The sequence below is a fragment of the Melanostigma gelatinosum genome (genome assembly GCF_949748355.1).
Source record: "Melanostigma gelatinosum genome assembly, chromosome: 23".
Classification (NCBI taxonomy): Eukaryota; Metazoa; Chordata; class Actinopteri; order Perciformes; family Zoarcidae; genus Melanostigma; species Melanostigma gelatinosum.
Genome location: NC_136656.1, coordinates 12150274 through 12174454, shown reverse-complemented (window position 1 = coordinate 12174454; position 24181 = coordinate 12150274). Strand labels below are relative to the sequence as shown.

General features: G+C 43.4%; 1 pseudogene across 1 annotated transcript; it reads right to left on the bottom strand.

Annotated features, from left to right (window-relative positions):
* Nucleotides 1-3240: 3240 nt before the first annotated feature.
* On the bottom strand, nucleotides 3241-7056 carry LOC306796842 (annotated as a pseudogene). Its single transcript has 2 exons — nucleotides 6982-7056; nucleotides 3241-3803 (listed from the first exon to the last, which is right to left on the bottom strand). The product of its transcript is annotated as an uncharacterized misc_RNA (transcript).
* Nucleotides 7057-24181: the final 17125 nt, after the last annotated feature.

The window sequence follows — 24181 nt, the reverse complement described above, 5'->3', positions numbered from 1 at the left end:
TTTTAGAAGATTAAAAAACCTCAACCACAGCCTCGCTTTCCCGAAACAGTGACCCCAGCTTATTAGAGGGACTATTTCTTCAGTAGACAGTAGTTCCGCCTAAGCCAGTAACATGGACACTATTTCTGAAAATGAATGCTTCTTGTGATTTTTTAAAAATCATTACGCAGGCAGAGTACGGTACTTAGATACAGAAATTGCAAAACCGGACCGATCAGCGTCCTGTGAGGAGCTACTGCCAGCTATGGCTGTGGTTTAGGTGTGTGTGTGCGACACGACACAGAGAGACTGTTTGTTCTTTCCAAAAAAAAATGGCAGCTCCTAAAGAGGTTAGAGTTTGATTGACATATGGTTCATCCAATCACCTGCCAAGTATTTTTTTGAAGGTGCCATTTTCCAAACAGTCGCAAATGACGGCTTCTTAGAGGTTCTGTGTAACAAACCATCTAATGGATCAGGTATTTGATAATTCCTCCTATGTAGAGACTTTTAAATGTGTTTTGTCACACAGAGAAAAATGGCAGGTGTCCCGATTATTATTTTGATTGAGATGTGATTTCTGTAGTTGGGTGGAGTTGAGAGAACGCAACTTGCTGACTCCTGTGTAGAGCATTGACCAGTACAGAAGAAATTTGTCATTTGGCTCCGGATTCTGAATTTCTTCTCCTTCAAAACAAGTGAACCAGGCAAACAAGCAGTGCAGGACGCTGTCTTGTGGTTTAAAGGATGTTGTGTTGAGGGGTGCACCCAGGCGGCAACCGTTCGGTTCTGAAACGTGAAGCGAATGCAGAAGTACCCTGAACTTGCATTCTTTCTGATGGCCATCAGGGGACGGCTCCTCTGGTTGCAAAAAAATAGTTTAGATGCATACTTTCCAGAAGAACAGAGGAGTTCTCAAACTCAAAGTGTGTCTACATACAGAAGGCTGGTTGGAAGAAAAAAGAAGTCAATGATAAAATGACTCTACTCCTCACTTGATTATTACCTGAGCAAACATTGTAAACATGACTTTATATTCTCAATCTCTAGTTTCAAGTCTTCTTCAATACAGCATGATGCTCATTCAGTAAATGATGTTGTAATTTAAAGCTAATAGACTAAATAGAGTATGCTTTAGGCATGGATACCTTGTGATCGACAGGTCACTACCACGGTGTTGTCTGTGTTTTTGTCTTACAACTTTAACGCTTTCATAATGTGTTTTCAGTTGATGAAAGTTAATTGTAACATTTTGATCGCCTAAAAAAACCAAGATGGTGACGGCCAAAAATCAAGATGGTGACGGCCAAATGCTGAGCTCAAACCTGTGGGTGATGTCACAGTGACTACGTCCACCTCTTATCTACAGTCAAGGGATGCACCGCATCTCTTCTCAACACATACAGAAGATGACATCACCTCATGCCATGTCCTGTGTTTAAAAAATAACTTTATATAAAGTAAGGCTCACAGGCAAAACGTTTTGCTTTTTAATCATCTGCATTTATTACCACTGCACACAATTCATACAAGTTATTACACCACACTTGAAGCAACTGGCAGTATTTCTTCATACAATTTTACATTATGTACAAAATTATTCTGAATCATTTACATGTTTAACAATTTAAAAAACTCAGCTGATCTGCTTCATATGTGTATGTATTTGCCCACAACTGCATCATATTTTGATTCAAGTATGAAGTAGTGAAATAGCTTGATCGGTGGACAGAATTACGTGTCATCATGTTTTTGTATAACTTTGTCAGTTTGTCGAGGATTCGACTCACAGTAGCAACCTGTTAACAAAAGGGCCTTCAAATGCTGAAGCCGATGTATCCACTTAAAGATTCAGTGTATCGCCAATGCATGTTGGAATCAGTCCAGTTTTTTTTCTTTTTCGATTTTGGTGATAAATGTCTTGACAACAAGTTCTCTCAATCACTCTAGACACCCTCCAGCATCAGTTTTGGACGTGTCAAGGATGACGTGTCAGGTTCCTCTCCTTACATGCATCCACTGTCTTTTGAAAATAAACTTCCAAAGTAGGTTTATTCGGTCTTAAGGTTTACTTACGCAACAAAAAAGGTTGTCTTAAAGGTTGCTGTGCCAATGAGACGACGTTAAGGCTTTAAATTGCCTCGACTCATCGTTCTGACGGTCAGTTTCCTGCTTTTTGTCCTGTAACTGTTCTCTCTCCGTCATACCTTCTCTCTGTCTTTTCCTTTCCGTTTCCTCTTTTCCTTTCATGAAACAGCGTGCATTCATACAGTTCTCTCTTTCATACAAGCATGAACATGAAGCATATGGTGTAAATTTATCTGATTTGCAAAAACATGACTTTGTTGGAGAACTGAACATTATAAACGTTTCCCGTTAAATACAGTTAATTCAGTCCAAGCCAATGCAAACCAAAGCCCTAAAGTAACAGTTTGAATCAACACATCTCTTAGGAAAGGAGTAACACTGGCTGCTTCAACTCATAGTCACAAGAAAGACATAATGATAAGACGACCTCAGTGTCTCATGGGTTTGCTTGGAAACACTTGGAAGCATGTACACTTCTACTGCTTTATACTTGAGTACGTGCATTCAGTCTCTGTGATGTTCCTTTGTCTTCTAGAGCTGTTGACCCTGTGTTCCCTTACAACCGCGTAATGGATGTTCTCTTCATTTCGTTCACCCTGGTAACAAAATATAAACCACAATATCGTACTTGAGAGACATATAAAAACGGTGTCCAGAAGCATTGCTGTGCCTGAATGTTTGAATGGTAAAACAGTAGATCATCTGCATAAAAAATACCTCTGCATTTGTTGTGGTGGGAGCTGAACATCTTGCATGAGACTCTGAAAAAGAATAAAAAGTGCCCCGCGCTATAAAACCGTGTTAAGTGAGCACACACTGTCAGCCACAAAGAATAGTAGTTACAGTACCTGTACATTCACAGCGGTTTCTCTTGTTCATCATGCAGAGTAAGAACACCAGTAAGACACTCAGGATGATAGTGAATGCTAAAGCGCCACTCAAGAAATACACCAAGACAAGAGAGTCCTCCTCATCTGTAGAGAGACAGACACCAGGAGACATTACAGAGCTGAAGTCTTAACAGGAGACACAAAAGTTAACTAATAGATATATCAACATGAATCTTCCCGAGTTGATTGCTGACAATAAGACAATATATATATTTTCACAGATATTGTACATTGCCTATCATACTAACTATATGAATATGAATAAATAACAAAACCTCTCAAGTCACTCACCCTCAAAGTCCAGCTTGGTCCCGTCTCCAAACAGTATGTGTCCACACGAGGCAACAGCACAGTAGTAGGTCCCAGCATGAGACAGACTCAGGCTCTTCATCGGCAGGTTGTAGTCTGTGTGTTGGGTTTCCTCTCACACTGATCATTCCTGCCTCCATCGGTGTAAATGAGTCCTGGACGAGATGCTTCAGAGTCTTTGAACCAGTAAACACTGTGTTGTCCGTCACAGGTCCCAGTGTGAACTGTACAGTTCAGAGTCACAGAGCCTCCTGGCTGGATGCTCTCAGGTGCTGACTGATGGACCAAAGCTGGGACGTTGAAACCTGAACCCTTTACACTGACAGTAGTGCCCTCCTTGAAATCCAAGTCGACTGTATAGCTACTTGCGCAGTAGTAAGTAGCTGTGTCCGAAATTTGCAGATCTGTTATCCTCAAGTGATATTTACCGAATGCAGCGTCCAATGTGAAGCGTGGATTCTTGAATTCATCATGAAAAGTTGCTTTTGTGTCGTACTTGTAGAAGGTAGAGATGTGCCGTGGTTTCTGTCCAATAATCTGTTTAAACCAGTAAAGCTTTAATGCAAAAACGTCTTCATAGGAACATTGCAACGTCAAGTTTTCCCCAGTTTGAACCGATAGAAAACTATTCTCTTGATGAACAGACGAGGAGAGATTCAGATCCGTCGTCTGAACTGTAGTGATAGGAAAGACGAAGCAAATACACTTCATGATAACATGAATCAACACATCAGCAGCAATGTCACGAGGAGTGTTCACACACTTTAAAAGATCCAAACTACAATCACAAAAAACACAACTCACCCATTTTCCCCAAGAACAAACATGTCAGATAGAAGACAAACTCTGGAGATGTCATTGTGTTCAAATTCTTGTGTTGAATGAGAACAATCTAGATCCCTTCTACATGTTTCACTCACAAGACTGTTTGATTGGCCGGCAAAGAGTGACACTACATCCTATTTAGGAAACTTGATCACATGCTCACTGCCACTTATAGAGTCAAATCTGTGAGTCAAACCTATAGAGTCAAACATGTGAACCTGTTTGAGAGGCACACAGTTTCCTTAAGCCAATCAGATTGTTGATGTCAAACTTTAAAGTGTTCTCCTCTCTGCTGCTGTCAGTTGTCATTTCAGCGTTAAGCAGATGCCACCCCAGTCACCTCCAGTCAGCATCACAGTCAGGCTCATGATTCATCATCAGATTGCAACAACTCCTTTCATCACCACCACCAGTGTCTGGACTTGAGGGGGGATTAGGCCTGTTGGACCTCTGTATCCCTACCCTCAGTGATAGTACTTCAGGATGGAGTCCAATCGCCAAAAGACTTTGCACTTTCATATTTGACGCTTGTATAATAAATCATTGTTAAATTAGAAAACAAGTCTCTCCTGATTGAAATATACTCAGCTGCAGTTCAAGCTGCAGTAGAGAGACATACCACTGTACTGTGTGCTACATTAAAGAGGATTATTTTCTTAATATTAATCATTATAAAAAATGTATTCTTCTAAGGCTCCACGAACAATCAAAATAAAATAACAATCAGGCCTCTCTGTATGACCCTAAGTGTGTATCGCTCCACCTGGTAAACTGTGGACAGGAAGAGGAGGGTCAGAACATGGATGTAAATAGAACTAGACAGCTGAGTGAAATGTGGTGCAATAAAAAATAAGCGAAAATGTGGAGGAGGAATCCCAGAGATGGTGAGAAGGATCAAATATATACTGTATGCGCCCCCTGTTCAGACAAAAACACTGTTCAGTCTGCTCGTTGGAACCGGATTCAAAGACAAAGAGGAAAATAAATACGTATTTTTTATTGATGAGCATGTAATGCTACCAAAGTACTAATAACTCTACATAGTGTTAGACTAATGAAGACATTAATAAAACCATAGTCATAATCATCATATTCCATTTCTGCTAATAGATCCCCTGAAATGCCACGCACTGTACCTTTAAATCCCCCTCCTGTAAAGCCCAGTCTGCTCTGATTGGCTCATGAGGTAAATATGCAGCACTGTTGTGAAGGTAGTTCTCAAGCCGTGGGTGGAGATACTCTGATGGGGGCGGTTTATTCTGAGGAACCTGCATGTGCAAGTGGAGCCAAATCTGAAAGGCTTGTTGAATCACATGTTTTCTGATCTGGACGGCCCACAAAGAACTGTCTGAATGTCTTATTTCATAATCCAGATACCCAAATATATTTGCACAAGCACTGAACAAGATAATTTTTCATGATGTGTTGTCTTTCAGCTGCTGTTTGACTCCAGCGTTTAGAGAGGCAGCAGGTCTTTTACTGTAAACTGACCAACAGCTTTGTGGCATCTTTCATTCATTATCATAGTTCCATCCATCCATCCATTTTCCTCCGCTTATCCGGGGTCGGGTCGCGGTGGCAGCAGGCCAAGCAGGCTGACCCAGACTTCCCTGTCACCCCGTCTTCTCCGGGGTCTCTTCCCAGTTGGACGTGCCTGGAAAACCTCCAGTGGGAGGCGTCCAGGAGGCATCCTGATTAGATTCCCGAACCACCTCAGCTGACTCCTTTCGACGCGAAGGAGTAGCGGCTCGACTCCAAGTTCCCTCCTGATGACCGAGCTCCTTACCCTATCTCTAAGGCTGAGCCCGGCCACCCTACGGAGGAAACTCATTTCGGCCGCTTGTAGCCGTGACCTTGTCCTTTCAGTCACGACCCAGAGTTCGTGACCATAGGTGAGGGTAGGAACGTAGACCGACTTTTAAATTGAGAGCTTTGCCTTCCGGCTCAGCTCCCTCTTCACCAAGACGGTCCGGTGCACTGCCTGCTTTACTGCTGCAGCCGTACCGATCCGCCTGTCGATCTCCCGCTCCATCTTACCCTCACTCGTGAACAAGACCCCGAGATACTTGAACTCCTTCGCTTGAGGTAGGCACTCCGTCCCCACCTGGAGGGAGCAATCCACCGGTTTCCGGCAGAGCACCATGGCCTCAGATTTGGAGGTGCTAACTCTCATCCCCGCTGCTTCACACTCGGCTGCAAACCGCCCCAGTGAATGCTGGAGGTCATGGTCCGAGGAGGCTAACAGGACCACATCATCGGCAAACAGCAGAGAGGCGATCCCGAGACCCCCGAACCTGACGTTCTCCGCCGCCAGGCTACGCCTATATATCCTGTCCATGAAAGTCACGAACAGGACCGGTGACAAAGGGCAGCCCTGGCGGAGGCCAACACCCACCGGGAACGTGTCTGACTTATTGCCGAGAATGCGGACACAGCTCCTACTGCAGTCGCACAGACACCAGATCGCCCGTTGTAACGGGTCCGGCACCCCATACTCCCGCAGAACCCCCCACAAGAACCCCTGAGGGACCCGGTCGAAAGCCTTCTCCAAGTCCACAAAGCACATGTAGACTGGTTGGGCAAACTCGCAGAACCCCTCCAGTAGTCTTGCGAGGGTAAAGAGCTGGTCCACTGTTCCATGGCCGGGACAGAATCCGCATTGCTCCTCTTGAATCTGAGGGTCGACAAATGGTCGGAGCCTCCTTTCCAGCACCCTGGCATAAGCCTTCCCCGGGAGGTTGAGTAGTGTGATACCCTGGTAATTCGAGCACACTCTCCGGTCCCCCTTTTTGAAGATGGGAACCACCACCCCGGTCTGCCAGTCCATGGGCACTGATCCCGAACCCCATGCGACATTGAAGAGGCGTGTCAGCCTGGACAGCCCAACTACCTCAGCGGCCTCTGCCAGGGATATGGGTGAGCCTCCCCCTAGGTACTCAGGCGATGCCTCCTCTGCAGAGGACATGTTGGTCGGGTTTAGGAGTTCCTCAAAGTGCTCTTGCCACCGCCCGACGATGTCCCCCGTCCATCTCAGCAGTTCCCCCCCCTGCTGACAACAGCCTGGGGTAAGCCCTAACCCTAACCCCTCCGTGCTCCAGCAGGTCCCCTATCGAAGACGCACCAGCTGAGATCTCCAACTGGACCATAGTCCGCCTGCTAAGAGCATGGAAGCAACAAAGCAAAACCGTGCCAACTCCTCACAACTTTCCTAAAGACAGGCTAAAAAACAAAACAAAAAACACAAACGTACCTACATCCAAAAACACACCGGCGTAACGTCAACGACCGTGACGCCACCAAGCACCCCCAAGTTCCGCACGCGTCACCTCTCATCCCCTTCCACTACCTCAGGCAAACTCAACTTTCCATAGCGGCAACAGGATGCCGACTCTCGCTTCCTCCCTTCAATTCCACAGTATTCCATCCCACCTCCTGGCCGGATTCAACCGTCTGTCCCTTCGCTGTCCCCTTACACCACCCTTCTTCTGCCTATACCCAGGGACCGGGTTGCCAGGTCTTCTTTCCACTGTCCCCCTCCCTGAGCGTCAACGGAACGGAACGCGGCAACGGAACGGAACGCGGCAACGGAACGCGGCATCGGAACGGAACGCGGCAATGCAGCAAGCAACAACGAATCGCAGCAACGGATCACAGCAAGCAACAATGGAACGGAACGCAACAACGGACGCAACGCAACAACGGCATGCAGCAACGCAGTGCAACAACGCAGCAACGGAACGCAGCAACGGAACGCAGCAACGGAACGCAGCAACGGAACGCAGCAACGGAACGCAGCAATGGAACGCAGCAACGGAACGCAGCAACGGAACGCAGCAAGGCAGCAACGGAAATAGTTTCAAGCTCAAAGTGCTCCAAATTTCAAATATGTTTATTTTTTATCATTGATGACATGAATTTCACATACAAAAACCCACATGATATAATAAGTTTTAGAAAACAACAATGAGGATGAACACAAAAAGTATAAGTTGATCTTAAAGCTAGAAGCATTTGAGTGACTTTTACAGGGTCGGATCTGAGCTTCTAAATATACTGGTTAAGACATAAAAAAACATTTATTTGTAAGAATGAACTAGATAGAGGTTGCCCTTAATGTGTAGCTGCATGGGTGAGAAAGTTCTAACCTTCTTCTCTGTGAAAGTGAAAAAAAACCTCGACATACCATGGAAAAAGAGTGTTCTGGATTGGGTCGATGCTACCAATAAGACACCAATTTACAGTTGTACAGCAAGCAAAAGGACCTTCACCATGACACCAAGATAACAGAGCGAGCTTTCTTTCACAGCACAAGTAATTCAAGCCACGAGGCACTGGCTGGCGTTTCAAGGGAAACTGATCATTTCAGTCTGACTAGAAGCTAAGATGCAATTCCAATATAGCGCTCAGTATTGGTTGAAATGTTCCAATAATAATAATAATGCCAATATGTACTGTCATTTCCGTACTGGTATCAGAACATTGTTTCTTTCAGCACCCACCTTTAAGGAATATGAAAGTTTTTTCATCAAACCCTTTACCGCTAAGCGCCGTAGCCCTTATCTTATCTACGGTATGGTTTGCTCTTTCATTTTGTACATATTCATGCCTCCAAGAGAACTAAGCGTGGGTGATCCCAACTCTTGTGCTCCGAGCAGGTAAACATGTTCCAGTTAGCCTTTGAAATATCTCAACAAACCTGTAGCCCTGTATCAGCTGATGTTAGCATCCGACAAACTCATCTAAGATGAACATGGTAAACAGGAAAAGACTCTGTTACTGTCAAACATGTCCAGGTTTAGCAGTGCGGCTGCAGCAGACTCCAGGCTGTTAAAAAAAATGTCCTCTTGTTGTCTCAGAGGAGCAGGTTTTCATTCTGTTGCAGCCAGACAGAGTTATGCTGTAAAATATCACTTTTCGGACAGAGCTTCCACCTTCGGCCATCTGTCTTCGTCCCCATCTGTTCCTGCCAACATTTCTCCTGCTAATTACTATCTCTACTTTCTCTTTCAACTTCTCATTTGTCTGTGTTCTATTCTTCACCTTCCACCATGTATCTGCTCGCAGATGTCTCTCTTGGCTGCAGTGGTCTGATTTGCTTCCACTTCCACAGTATCTAACCCTGCGTACTTGTCCCACAGGCTTAACTGCAGGGTAATGGAACATAAAACTGAGTATTCAAACGGCAATAGCATTAAAAACCTCTGGAAGGCCTTTACACATCGGGGGCAGGACGAATAAACTGTCAGTTGCAGCACTTTTTAAATAAAAAGGTTCAAATACATTTACGCAGGCAAAGGACTGTCTTCTTGAATCCTATTGAGCCAGAGCAGCGTCTGGCAGTCTCTCTGAAGTAAACTGTTGAATAGCCTGAGTTACTGTAAGCTATTTTATTCAGTTTATTTTTGGTGAAATGCATGAATTGAGTGAATTTGAGATCCCACTGGCAAATATTTACGCAGTGTCTGAGTTTTTACTGTGAAAGGTACGAACAGAAGGAGTGGATCTGGCATGTGCTGCATTAGTCAAGGTTGAAAGGAGTAATCAAGTTTGCCGTCTCAGTTCAGACCACAGAGCCTCCGTGTATTGAATACGTCTGCTGTGCACAACACGATTGGTTGATGGCTTTATTCGCAGTGCGAAAGCTAAGAAAAATGAGCATTGCTCCAGGAAAACCAGCACGTTCTGTGTTAAAGTACTTGTGATAGAAACAGTTTTAAAAAATATATATATTTATGTGCGAATAAAATCGCTCAAAACACAACCGCCACCACCCTGGTGTGTAAAGGCCTTTACGCTCTCAAAGCTTTCCGGAATGTTTTTTTAACTGCACTTTTGTCTCAGATAGTCTCCCATCTCACATTATACCAACTCATGCTTTGGTCTTTCCTGCTCAGTTTGTGGACTCTTGCTATTTACTTATTTTTTACCAATTAAGTCTGGCAGCAATTAAGGAAAGTAACTTCGACTAAAGTTCCCTGGAGGTTTGTTTCCGAACCTTCCGCTAAGGTCTTTAATAAAGCGCATTCAAAATTGCGAATCAGTTTCTTGTTGGTACATTCATACAAGAGAATAATCAATCTACTACTTCTCTTTGAACATTACCAGTAACAACTATTGGTAAAACTGAAAATTTGAGGAACAGCTAAAGTCAACATGCTAGAATAAACACTCCTTTAAAGATGCATTCCTCAGGGAAATGACAATTAAACAGCATGCCTATAAAACTATCCAAAACGGTCCCAAAATGACAATCTGCTTGCAACTTTACATCACAAAATGGCATGTAAATGTCAAAATGTTTCCAATGTGCACTTCTGAGATACGGTCAAACACCATTCTGCAAACACATGCACTGTTTCAGTGGGATGCTCCCAGTAGGACTTCAATCTCATTTCCTTTTCTTCCGACAGTGACAGGTTGCTGCAGCCATCTGGGACAGCGGCCACACCTTGTCCTATACTTGTCACTGACATAGCATGTGACATGTTTGTCATGGCAAAAAAATCTGTATTCGAGTCAAAGTAATACTTGAGAAAAGATTGCGATGAAGATATCCGAAGCCAGTCTGCAGTGTTGCCTGTTAAAGTAGGTTTTTTATTGATCGAAGCAGCAATAAAAACCTTGGGCATGTGCTCGAAAACACTGCATGATGACATCGCTATCCTTAGATTTGCAGATGATGAAAGTCTGACTTTCTGAAGCCTCCTGCTGCTGCTTATGATACAGTTCTTTGTTTCATGCCAATCAGCTGCAGGAAACATAAACTGTTAGTATCTCTGTGTGTGGGGGATTATAATTAATTAATTATAAGTGATTATTCAACTTTATTTCCAGACGAGTCCATAAGCTAAAAAAAAAAGCTTTGTAAAAATATCATGAACTGGGAACACATTTGACATGTATTGTGTTATTTTAATGAGGAAATGTGCAAATGCTACAGATTACTTTAAAATACCTTCACTCAAGGCATTAATGTATCCCGAAATACCTCATTACAATAGGCTGGAGATGCCTATCCTTTATGTTGAACATGAAATACATCACACCTTATCAGACGCTATCCCATGGGGATGGGATTGAATTTGCACGGACTCTCAGGCCTGGCAATGAACCTTTGCCTGCTGCTCGGATGCTGCCTGACAAACAGGCAGGGGAGATAAATTAGACCGCGACAGGGACAGGTGCGTTAAAGCAGAGTGACACAGACACAAGAAAGTCATTTCTGCCCCGCGGCAGCCAAAGGCCTTACCAGGTTTCACTGTACCGGGCATCAATCAGGGGAACCTATTTATAGAAGGGGGCCCGGGCCGCTGCCGGGATACAAACACTTGACTGAAGTAGGTTACCGGCAAACGGCTGCATCGCCAGCAGACAAGAGGACAAAGGAAAGCGTGCGAGGACAAGACGGTGGCCAAGTGCAGGATAAGTTACGCAGAAGAGGTTGATGATTAATGACCTTCACAGCCTCACACCAACTTTTCCAAAACTAATGTTGTAGTCTGCAGCGAGATTAGGAACCGTCAAAGCTCCATGGTGTGTTTTTCAGGGAAGAGAGCACCTGTTGGAAGATATTCTAACTTCTACTTTCCATTGTTGATTTATCTGTTGATCTTATGTTTCAATTGATGGTTGTGTCTCTGCAATGTGAGGAAATTCCAAAACCCAAAGTTATTTTGCTCAGACAACAATCTCACCGCAGGGTTCATTCAGTGGCTGTCATGGAACTATAAAAGTTAAAGACTCGTTTTTTCGTGTGTTGTTTTTTTTTTCGTTCAGGGATAAAGCAGTCCATATGCTTACACATGGCCCCCTCCCAGAAACTAAGAGTTACCAAGTCTGTGGAAAAACACTCAACGATTGCATAATTAATGTTGTGTGGAAGGAGTTCCTGGTACAGCTTGGACAAAAGGACCCGGCTTGGTTACAGCAATAAACCAGCACACCGTCACGTGTTGAACCACCCAGCATCTCATTCAGCTGTATCCAATTGACAAGGCTGGAGTGTGAGTGTTATTTGAGCCATTTATAGAATTGTTAGGCAGAGCATTGACTGCATCGCACGATGACCGGCGGGAGACGTTTCTGCCGTTCAGGTCGAAGCAATGATGATCATAAACTTGTTTTCTGCACTACAATACATGAATAATAAATAAATAAATGGAATATAATGAACTTGCTGTTACATCCGAGGCTATGCATGTGTAATATGTGCAAAGATGTGAAACACGCTGGCCACTGCATTTCAACAAATTTGCTCTCGTCATCTCCGATCCCTTTAGTTGTAAACAACGTGCAGTATTTTCTTCCTGGCTGTCACAGGTACTAGCTAGCGCCATCTCTCTTCTTCCCATTTTCTCCAATCTGAGAGGCTGCATGCAGCCTTAACTTCCCCTTTAATCCATCATTGCCTTTTTCCCTTTCCACTTCAGATCTACAGAGGCCTGCACTCTTGACCAAGTGGGAGAATAGATTAAAATGAAAATTGAGATGCTTTATCGGAAGCAGACATGTGACCTCAAACAGGCCAAATTGTGATTTCTCATTCAGAAGAATCCTGCTTGCTATACAGCACTGGAGAGAAGCTCTCTCATCAAGGACACACACACACCAGGACTCTCTTGATGATCTTGAACATTGTCTCCAAAGTAGAGCAGCATGGTGATTAGTATAATTTCTCAAGGTTTAAGGGTCCTTTCAGCAGTACATCTCATCATGTGATTTGGTATCACACTGCGAACAAACTATCAAATACATCTTGGTGTGTGTGTGTGTGTGTAGAATTCCCAAAAGCCAGAGGGGTTAGTCTGACAAAAGAAATTGATGAACGAACACATGCAGCCTTACATTTAAAACTTCCTCATGAGGTAACATTACTGTTAACTTGGCCAAAACAGTGAATAAATAGATTTCCAGGCCATTTCTGTGCTGTTTGAAGGACATGTCCCTGATAGGCAGTCCTAAGCTGGTGGTGACCTAAGGTGGGAATGCAATGACGCTGCACCGATTTCCCATTGAGCAGCATGTTCTTCTGGAATGAATGCATGTCAAATATGAAATACCAAATCCTTTAACAGAACAACAAACAATGTATACCACATAAACCAATCAAAGAGCTCTCCATCATGTCTTCAGCATAAAATACTCATGTTCTTATTGGAATAAGGGGAAAATAAAACAAATTGGTAGATCCCACGATGGCTGCTGATGAACACTGATACGTGCTGTGCTCAGTCTTGAATGTCCAATCATAAAGCAGAATTAGAGTCGACCATCCATCAGCAAGAGACGCATCCGAGCTACAGTGAGTGCATTCGGGGCCAACTGAATTACTACTGCAGTGCAGACACTCGCAGAATTTATGACAGTATCACTATCAGAGTGATAAAAGGACACGTGACGTAAAATCGGTCTGCAGGCTTAGTGTTCTTTCAGTGTTATTCAGGCATCGCTGCAGCAAATGATGTACATGTTACATCCGATGTTGTATTGTCACGACCATATGAATCACGTTAATTTACTTCATATTTAAAATTGGAACACTTATATAAAAAGGCACTGGTAATAAACTGCTCTGAATGCAGGAAACGATGCATATGAGCATGGTTATCATTCATTTGTTCTGTAGCCTGCTGCCCTCTCCTGGCAGTAAATATGAAGTACAGCGAAGGATCTCTACCATAAGGCGTCTATAATGTTTCTGTGTGTGTGTGTGTGTATATACATATATAAGTTTCATATTTTACTAAGAAAGATGAATATGCATAATATTGCTATTCATATTCATGAAGAACAGCTGTTTTACAGTCCTATTGTTGTTTTTCCCCTGCAGAAAAATCGTCATTGCAGATGTCATTTAGTCCCTACAGTGAAATCCATGACTGTTTAACAGCATTCTAAATAACACCTGAACACAACCCAGTTATCTAACGAGCCATATCAATGCGGAACAACACGTAAAAACTCCAGGTTTATGGTAATACTTGACATGTCACTGAGCTATGAATAAAACAAAGGAAACTGAAAAGGTTTTGCATTTAGAAATATTTTTGGAAAAATTAAGTGCACGCTACACAAGACAGAAAAAAAGCCATATTGAAAAGCCTTCCAATCGTCATGATTTAAAATATATCAACCTACAGTTTATGTGCACAACACCAAGTTAAATCATTAATAATTAGAGTACACATTTCTTTTTAATGTCAATATCTAATTGAGTTTTCATGAATCTGCTTTCAGAGACAAAACTTTTAATTATTTCCTTGATTAAGAAAGGGGGCTTAATTCAACGCGTTCATAAAAACAAAAAATCATAAAACTCTGGTGTTCCTTTTATAAAGGTAGGAGGAGGACCAATACCACATTAATGTGTTTTATATGGCGATGATGGAGTTCATTCTGGACTCCGGGGCTTTTGCTGCATTTTGTCTCGTCAGAAGTTAATGTCTAGAGTGTTACTGTCAAATCCAGGGGTCTCAAACTCAACTTACCTGGGGGCCGCTGGAGGTAGAGTCTGGGTGAGGCTGGGCCGCATCAAGTATTCCAAAAAGAAGTACAACTGATCCAATCTTCATTAACAACAGTTCAGAACATGAACGGTTCTTCAGAGCGTGAACGGTTCTTCAGAACATGAACGGTTCTTCAGAGCGTGAACGTGTTCTTCAGAGCGTGAACGGTTCTTCAGAACATGAACGGTTCTTCAGAGCGTGAACGTGTTCTTCAGAGCGTGAACGGTTCTTCAGAACATGAACGGTTCTTCAGAGCGTGAATGGGTTCTTCAGAGCGTGAACGTGTTCTTCAGAGCATGAACGGGTTCTTCAGAACATGAACGGTTCTTCAGAGCGTGAACGGGTTCTTCAGAGCGTGAACGGTTCTTCAGAACATGAACGGTTCTTCAGAGCGTGAACGGTTCTTCAGAGCGTGAACGGTTCTTCAGAACGTGAACGGTTCTTCAGAGCGTGAACGGTTCTTCAGAGCGTGAACGGTTCTTCAGAACGTGAACGGTTCTTCAGAGCGTGAACGGTTCTTCAGAGCGTGAATGGGTTCTTCAGAGCGTGAACGTGTTCTTCAGAGCGTGAACGGGTTCTTCAGAACATGAACGGTTCTTCAGAGCGTGAACGGTTCTTCAGAGCGTGAACGGTTCTTCAGAGCGTGAATGGGTTCTTCAGAGCGTGAACGTGTTCTTCAGAGCATGAACGGGTTCTTCAGAACATGAACGGTTCTTCAGAACATAGGCTTCTCTTGCCTACTCCTTGCTACCTGGCAGCGCTTCCTCTCACACAGCTCAGCCACATTTGGCTTGAGGGAGGAAGCAGTTGAGACCCTCAGTATGGCTTGAAGATGCTCATCAGTAAGTTTGGACCTGTACTTTGACTTATTAAAGTTCATGGTTGAGAAGAGCTTTTCACACAGATATGTGCTCCCAAAAAGGCACATGGTCCGCTTGAACATCCTGGAAAGCTCAGGGAAGGTGGGGGGCAATTCTCTCAAACGTTGTCCAAGCTTGTCTGCTATTCCACTCACCTCCCTGAACTTGGCTTTGAGTTCAGAATTGCACTGTAGGTCAATGAGCTCCATTTGAAGCACAGGAGGGGCATCTTGCACATCAAAGGAGTACTTGCAGCCTGTAACATGCACATTTTTATGAACTCGCCTTCTTTGAATGGCTTTCCCGCCTTGGCGATCATCTCACTCACCAAGTTAAAAAAATCGTGTCTCCTCAGTAAACATGTTTTAAGATCGCCGGCCCGGGCCTCGCGCTCATTTCCTGGTATTTTGTAGACTCCTCGGCATGTCTCTTTGAGTAATGCCGTTTGAGGTTGTACTCCTTATGTACCGCGACTTTCTCTGTGCATAGAAGAAGACACGTCGCAGTGCCCCGGTGCTCAACAAAAAAAGATTCCGTCTCCCACTTTCTCTTCACGGCAGGTTTTGAGAAAGACATGACTGGGGCTGGGTGAGATATTTTATATTTTCCTTCCACTTGGTGTCACTCCTGAATCACGTTTCACCCAAGTGACAGTTTCGCTAATTCACGTTGTAAATATAAAACGCCCACAACGACTCGCGCAACAACTCGGCAAAAAGGTGCGCGTGGGAAAAACGCGGGGGCCGCATTCACGTTACACTTTTATGTTAGGCAGGGGGCCGCACAATATCGGCTCGTGGGCCGCAATTGGCGCGCGGGCCGCGAGTCTGAGACCCCTGGTCAAATCCAATCTCAAATGCATGTAATTAGTTTACTCACAGTGGTTTTTGCAGTCCTCTTTAAGTGCACACTGTACTTCGAATATTTCTCAGACTTAGTTCTGTAACTCTCCACTTACTTTTGACTACGTTTAGGAAATCGTTTTTTTTTTTGGAGAGTAGAGAGTAAATGCTATTTTTCACTTGTAGTACTTTATGGAATCAATAATACTTAATATGTGATAAATACATTATCGACCCTAGATTCTAATTTGCCCTTTGAAATAGATAAATTCACCAGGCACCGGTTTCTACAGAACGCTTAATAATTAAATAAAATGTCAGTACTTAGCCTCAGAAAATGTTTCTTTTCCTCTGTACAAGGCTGATATTCCACCCCTGCTGTCCGTGCAAAAGGATAATCGACTACACACAGCCCTAAAAACGCAGCTATTCCCCTTTTGCAGCAAACAATAGAGATCATTATAGATCAGATAAAACAGATTAGTTCCAAGTGCAAACCAACAATGGTTGAGTTGATCCTGCTTCCATGCAGACTGAACTGCCTCTTTAGTTCCATGGAAAAACTGTGTATTAGTCCTTCAATCTAAAAGCCAAGGTACCCTCCTATTAATCATACAAAAGACACTACAAGCCAAAACAAGTCCTCTAAATTCTCTTCTTGTTCATCTTTATCTAATCCGGTAATCTCTCTTTAAGGACAGGGACCTGGGAACAACAATCTAGACTCTCTGACTAAACTAAGAACACAGGCCTAATTATTTGGGTACTACTCAAAGAACTGCGTGTTTAAAGTAATGACCCCTTAACTGCCTCTGGTAAACATCTAAACACAAATAGCCACAGCAGCATGCAAAACAAACTGTCAAGTCCAGGCAATGCACCTGAGAACATATGCTAATTTTTTTTTTTTTTGCCAGTTATGCATGGCCATAATGAAATGCAAGACATTTCAGCATGCCCTTTAAAATACTTATCTTATGCGTCCTCAGTTGTTTCAAGGAGGAAAGTTATTCTTCCAGCTGTTCCAGGACTATCGATGGTAAAAGTACCAGGTCGACCGTCTTCATGCAAACTGACCTGCAATCCTTTTGCCGACTCACATCGTCAAATTAAACCAGCAAACATCCCGAGTGTGTCCAGATAATCATCGCAGAGTAAAATAAACTTGTACGACATGACTAAATAAAACACGACCTCGTGACACCCTACCTCAGTCAGTGTTACGTCCCCCCCTGAAGGTCCCATTCCAAGAGCAAAAGTTTCAAACATCGACAGATCATCACCTGCTCTGACTGGAGGACTTTTTTTGGGTTTGCTCTCACATCGCAAATTGACATCCTTCAATGAATGCACAGAAATTGAGGTCGAGTGCGAAGGCTAACTGCTGTAAATTGTTCCTCTGAGCATCATCTTACCTTGCAGGATAAAAACACGATGTGCACGCTCTCTCTGCTTCCTCGGGCTGCAAGTGATCCTCAGGTTTCACACAAGCACTTTCCTGAGCTGATCAACAGAGTGTGAACAGGGGTGGGAGGAGGAGGAGAGCGGGAACCGCTCTGTGAAGCAGAAAGAGTGAGAGAGGAAACCGCTGGAAGACAATGCGGCTTTTGCTTCAAGGTAGAGGACCATTTTGTGTGATTTTAGTCAAGTATCAGAGAAAGAGGAGAGCGTCAAAGATGCTGGTGGCTCTGCATTCACAGTGGTGTGATATAGCCAGGCAGTGCTTTATTCAGCCACAGCAGCCCTTTGAGTTCATGCCTCCATCAGCATACTAACACAATGCTAACCTATTGATGTTCACCTTTAGCTTAGAGTGTTTGCATCATACCGTTCACTCATTAGCACTACACTCAAAGTACAGCTAAGGCTCATGGGAATGTCATTGATTTAGGAGGTATTGGGAAAAAAATGTTACTAACTGGTGGAAGGGACCAAAGTTATCATAATTCATGAGAAAAAACAATTGCCAGCCCTCAGTAAGAAGAGGGAGCTGGCGTGTTTGCAACATCTTTTTTGTGCCCGATTAATTTACTACATTTTTTCAGCTACAAAAAAGGCCAAAATGAGATATGTGCTTAATTATAAGGAGCGTGAATCAAACACACACTGATGGTAATTATTTCAAAAAGAAAGAATACAGCCTCCATGTATATCAAATGGAAGACAAATAATAAATCTCTGTCATACAATTCACAGCCACTATAGGCCCCACGACAGCAGCAGTTAGAAAGACCAACATATCCATATCATATGCAAACGACTTGTCCCCTGGTCTTCGGCCAAATGGGCTTAAGCTCGCATTTAAATGCACATAACATGAATAGCTGTGCAGAGATAGATCCGATAGTTTCAGTTACTTGAACGTGTTACAGTTGAGCACAGAGACCCATGTAAACAGAATGCAAATCTGAATGCTGTTGACCGTTGGGTGGATTAGACTTCCCATCCAATCAGTTACGATTATCTGTCGAGTCAATCCATGAAAGAAAAATCCCTGAAACACCACATTAGCTGCTGAACATAGACTTTTAAATGCTGTGTGCTTTGAGACGCACACTTAAATCTTCAGCGTTCCTCTTACGGACACCTATCGATGAAGTCAGAGGCACTTTTCCGTCATGCATTCTGAAATCAATTCAGACAGCCAGCTCATGTGGCGTTGTATCATGTTATATTACGTTCTATCATATTATAAGTACATAGTAAGTATTTGGCGTCAAGGCTTTGACTTCATCACTCACAGAAGATAAGTTCAGCATGGAGAAGCATTGGAAACTATTACATTCTCCCTCCAAAAACTGCATTAGATACAGACTCGCCCACTGTGTTTGTTTTATATTTCATTTCATCACTTAAGTGCTGGCTTGTTCACAATGGATCCGTTTGTCTGAAAGATTGAGTGTCTTGCCCCACTAGACTTTGCTGTAGCGGTGTTCCTAGACCTCAGTAATTACCAGCACGTCGGCATCTTAACCAGGAGAAACGACAAACCTCTGAAAATAAGATCAAAGTTCTCCTTATTAAATGTGCCGAGCAGAACTCCCCACATATGTGCAGTACATGCTCTGTCCCTTTAAGGCCTCCTGTGACTCTGGCCTTTTTTGTCTCAGTGTTGCCCGTGTTTTTAGAAAAGCTGAAGGAATACCAAGAACCTTGCTGTCTCAGTATAAAAATGATGGAAGACACACATTCAAGACAACAGGCTCATTGGAACAAAGCCCGGCATCTTCTACTTCTACACTTGTGTACTATTGTCATGTAGGTATGCTACAGCTTCACTCTAAGCATGGGGATTTCCCAAATTATAACTTATTCACAGATTTGTCTGCCCTGTCGGTCTCCTTTTGTCTTGTTGAAATGTTATACACAAAGAGTTCCAAAACAAAAGGCGGGAAACATTACAATTTATAGTTTCAAAACTTTAAAAAACGATTGCCTCACCCTCGTCAGCCCAGTAAAACTTTAAACACACCCACACACACACACACACACACACACACACTATAACCCTATAGAGACATGACACAAGTTGGAGCCATAAATCAGAGTGCTCATTATTCTCTGTTGAAACAACTTAAAATGAACCGATGCTGTCGCTGCCATCTTTCCTTCCCTGCTCCAATGTCATAGTGGTCAGAAACCCTACGGTTCAGCGGTAGCCGGCCAGTTGGTGGTCACAGCAGGGCCAGACACGAGACGCACTGAGCTATGTGCGTCGAGGCTGGCTGTCTCTCTGCCTCCTTCCAACCAGCACACTTCCCCTTCCCAATTTCTCACACACCCACAGTGACCTTGTCCATTAAAAGTGGTTAAAATGAGCAGAATGAATGAGGGGAAACAGCCGATTAAATACACTGCAATGCAGTATTTAAAAAAGGAGGGATGTAGGCTCATCTTGGTGAAGTCACAGTTTGTATCAGTAGATGTTGGATCTATTTTTTTTTTCTGGTTTTTGAAACACGAGAGCTCCATAATGGGGTCCAACAGTGGTTGTTCCCTTATTTTCTGACCTGAACTCGATGCTGCCATCTCTTGAACAATGGCACGAGTAATCCGCTAGGAGGGAGCACACTGGCTTTGAGAAAGACAAGAGGAGTCTCAGAGTTACAGAACAAACAGTCTATTAGGGACGCTCCAATACGATACTTAATATTGGGCAATGCCGACACAAATAACGATCGGATATCGTGCACAACACGATATTTACTTTTGTTTTACAGCGTTAGGAAGACAATGTTTAAGTCAAGCCTGATGTTGCCTTGTTGCATAAGACTGATCCCAGTCCCGTCCAAACCGCGAGGCATACAGCTCATTAATCACACACACACACACACACTGGTATCCGATGATATACTCAGCCAGCTATCGCATCAGAATTGAAAAGTTGAACCAGGACATTCTGATGGAGCGTTTCAAAATTAAAGCCCTTCAAAATCTCATTCGTGAGCTAACTTCAAATCACATTCATGAGACAATTTCTCTAATTTCAGATTAGATTTCTAAATAAACGGTGCGTCTATAACTTCTTAGCGTCACACTGCACTAAGAGAAGCTCCGCACCTAGCCTGGTTGTTTGTAAGTCCTGCAGCCTCAGAATGCAACTCCAAATTACAAGACTCAACAGCTTCTGTTCCAAAGGCCAATCGCACAAGATAATGAAAAACAGGCTGAAATACCCACCTAACAATCCTGCTGATACAATTACGTGTCAATCACAGCATTTGTTCATTATTATGCACAAGTATTCATTGTGGCACGAATTAGGGTTCAGCACTTTTTAAGTGGGTAGTTGACAAAGCTCCTGGGAGAAGGCAACTCAGCACAATGAGAAACAATAGTGCGGACAGTCGATCAGTTCACATTTCCTGAGTCTCTCTCACACTTGCTCCTTCTTCCACTTGTTAAATTGACTCTGGCATCATGGCCAATGTAACAGACAATTTTTAAGAGCAGAAAAAAAAAACATGAAAAAAAAGTATGCGCAATTCAACACAGCACATACTGCTCAGAGAAAGTTTGTTTGTACAGACACAAGCACAAAATAAGCATAAAAAAATGAAAATCGGACAGAAACTTCGACACACACACACCTCCAGAGACAAGAGTCAAACCTTTTATCACTTCCCTGCCCTCTGAGTGCGTTTCGTTTCCTGAGTCAATGTGTTGGAATGCCTCCGTAAATGATTCAGCCGCAGTGCCTGTTATCTGAAGATAACGTTGGCCCTTTATCGGCCAGCGTGTACGGAGACACTGCGCTGGTGACGATACAAGCACCTGGAGGGAATTGGGGCACCTTCTGTGAAAGGATGCGTGTCATTGTGGCAGTGGAGCACACAATGGCACACAGCCTATCAGCAGCTTTATGGTGTAAGGTCACTTTCAATTGCTCTGGGGACGCTCTCATTTTTTTAGTTCATCAAATAAAGGGCAATTTCTTTTTGCCGCCGCAGAACTAATGTGGACTAAAGGTCAGGAGAGTTACCTGCCGTACCTTTTCTAAGTATAGAGGACAGAGGCAGAGTAAATACCTCCCCTCGGACAAGAAATCCGAAATACATGTTTGCCAACTACATCACAGGAATCATAAAATATGACTAAACCATGTACGTGTACAAATATTTTTTGTTTAATCTAAGAAAACAGAACAAAAAAAAAAGAATCTGACAAAGCAGTTAATTTATTCTTTTTGTCAATCAACAACAAATGAATCATTTTAGAAGCAAAAACACCCAAATTCAAAGCCTAAATGGTCAATATTCTCTTGATATATTAATCTATGATGAAAAGAGCTGCGTCATCACTTACCACTTACAGTACATCATCCTAACCTGGTCTTTGTTTTCACAGGTAAGTCAATAACTTTCACATGTCTGGCCATGTTAGATTATGTTGAAATGGATATGCACAGACAGACATCTGACCTGATCGCCACATGAGATATATATAGGCTATAACAACAGGTACAAGTGTGTACAGAGGCACTCTCTTGTTATGACAAAGGAAATAGCCAAATCAATAACACAATACACAGTGCAAGAACATCTGTCCAGTTTGCGCAGGCTTACGGCTCAACGACTGGATGATACGTGTGTGACGGGGAGGATTCTTCACGACTGAGACATCATTTTCTCTGTATAACCACTTGGTGTCAGCCTTGCACATTACACAGATGCCACGGCTGCAATACAGCGGACATATTCCTTCCATGATTTTTAAGGTTGAACGTTCGTTGACATAACATTGAAAAACGATAAAACTGATGTGCCTTTTGATGATCATTGCTATTCTATGCAAACTGCTGTTATACTTCCAATCTATGTTCAGGTCGACCCTAATTTACAAGATGGACTCAGGCTGGCATATGGCTCATGTCTGCATGCTTTACTCATCATAATCTCCCATCAGAATGACATACATTGTGCCGTCTATATTAGGTGCTGGCAGCACATGTACTTCTGGAGGGATTAAAGCCCAAACTCCCCCCCATATTGGGATGAGAAGAAAGGCAGACGGACCGTCCAGTTGGCCACTCATGCCGGGCCTGCCTCCACATATGGCCTGTGTGATGTTCAGCTCTGACACCATTTCATCAAGGACTCCTTGGAAAGACTCATTCTACCCGACATGCGGCTGATTCGTTAATGTTGGTTCCATAACTGGTCAGATTTTATGGGGCACAGTGGAGAATAATGTTGGGGGGGGAGATCAAAACCTGCAACGCTTTGATTGGGGGACAGTGTGTCACGAACAAATCACCCTGCCACAATGCTAAATGCTAAAGTAGTAATCAATGAAAAATACAAAAATGCAATAAAACTTCAACCATCATCAGGCTGTAAAATTACAATAGACGGAGCAAATCAACTGTCCCAAGCTGAACTGAGATATGTAATTGGCTTATTTAGCCTAAAAATAGATGGGCATTTTTCATAGTTGCTTAAAGAGGTGGGGGGGAGATAGCCGATTAATCTGCCAATCTTTCCTCTAAGTAACAGTAACAGATTTTTCCTCCCAGTACGTCTGTCTTGTATCGTTGACAAAGAAGCTGATAGTGTTGCGTTAATTACTCAAGATTTAACTTTTGTGTGGAGAAATAAACCAAAAACCGATCAGATATGACTTGAATACCACTTTCCAGCTTGCTGCAAAATCAGCTGTATCAACAGTGGCCCTCATTATGTGTCTGGAGCCTAGTTGCATCAATAAGGTTCGTACAACGCCCAATCGGCCGCTGATCCAGACCAATTGTTCAACCTCTCGTACAAAGAAAGAAAGACACTGAGGCAAGCTGAGGCAAAGCCGTGCCGCCAAGTTGGCATCGGCTGTTTGGCACTCCATCCGAGAAAGGCAAATCTGTGGCATAAACAAGACTGCGGGTGGTAAAAATAAACATGAAAGAAAGGGCCACTTCTTTTAACATTCAGCAATCACACACAAACGCCTCACATTCTGCTGTCCCCATAACGCCACAGCAATGATGCTCCTTCCACGACTTTCCCTTCTCCGTCACAATTAGTCACCCAGTTTATCCATCACTGTCTTACTCCACCTCTCCCTCCACCCATTTTGTTTTCTCTCCTCCTTCCCTCATTCTTCTCTGGCCTGAGTCCCAAGGCAGATGGTCCACGCAAGCAGATGCTCTCCACCCGGTCTCTCGGAGGGGAAACGGAAAGGCTGGATCCAAAACAAACAAAGTCTGGTGGGAGGGTTCCCCGTGGACGAGCGGGGAAGTTCCTGGAACAATTAATCCGGGATTTGACCGAGGGCTGGCTTTCTAATCGACACAAGGGAAGCACAAAAGGTGGTCAGAAGAACAATCTGTCAACGACAAAGACTTCTTCCTGGGTCCCATCTTGCTAAAGTCATATTCTAATCTATTTATA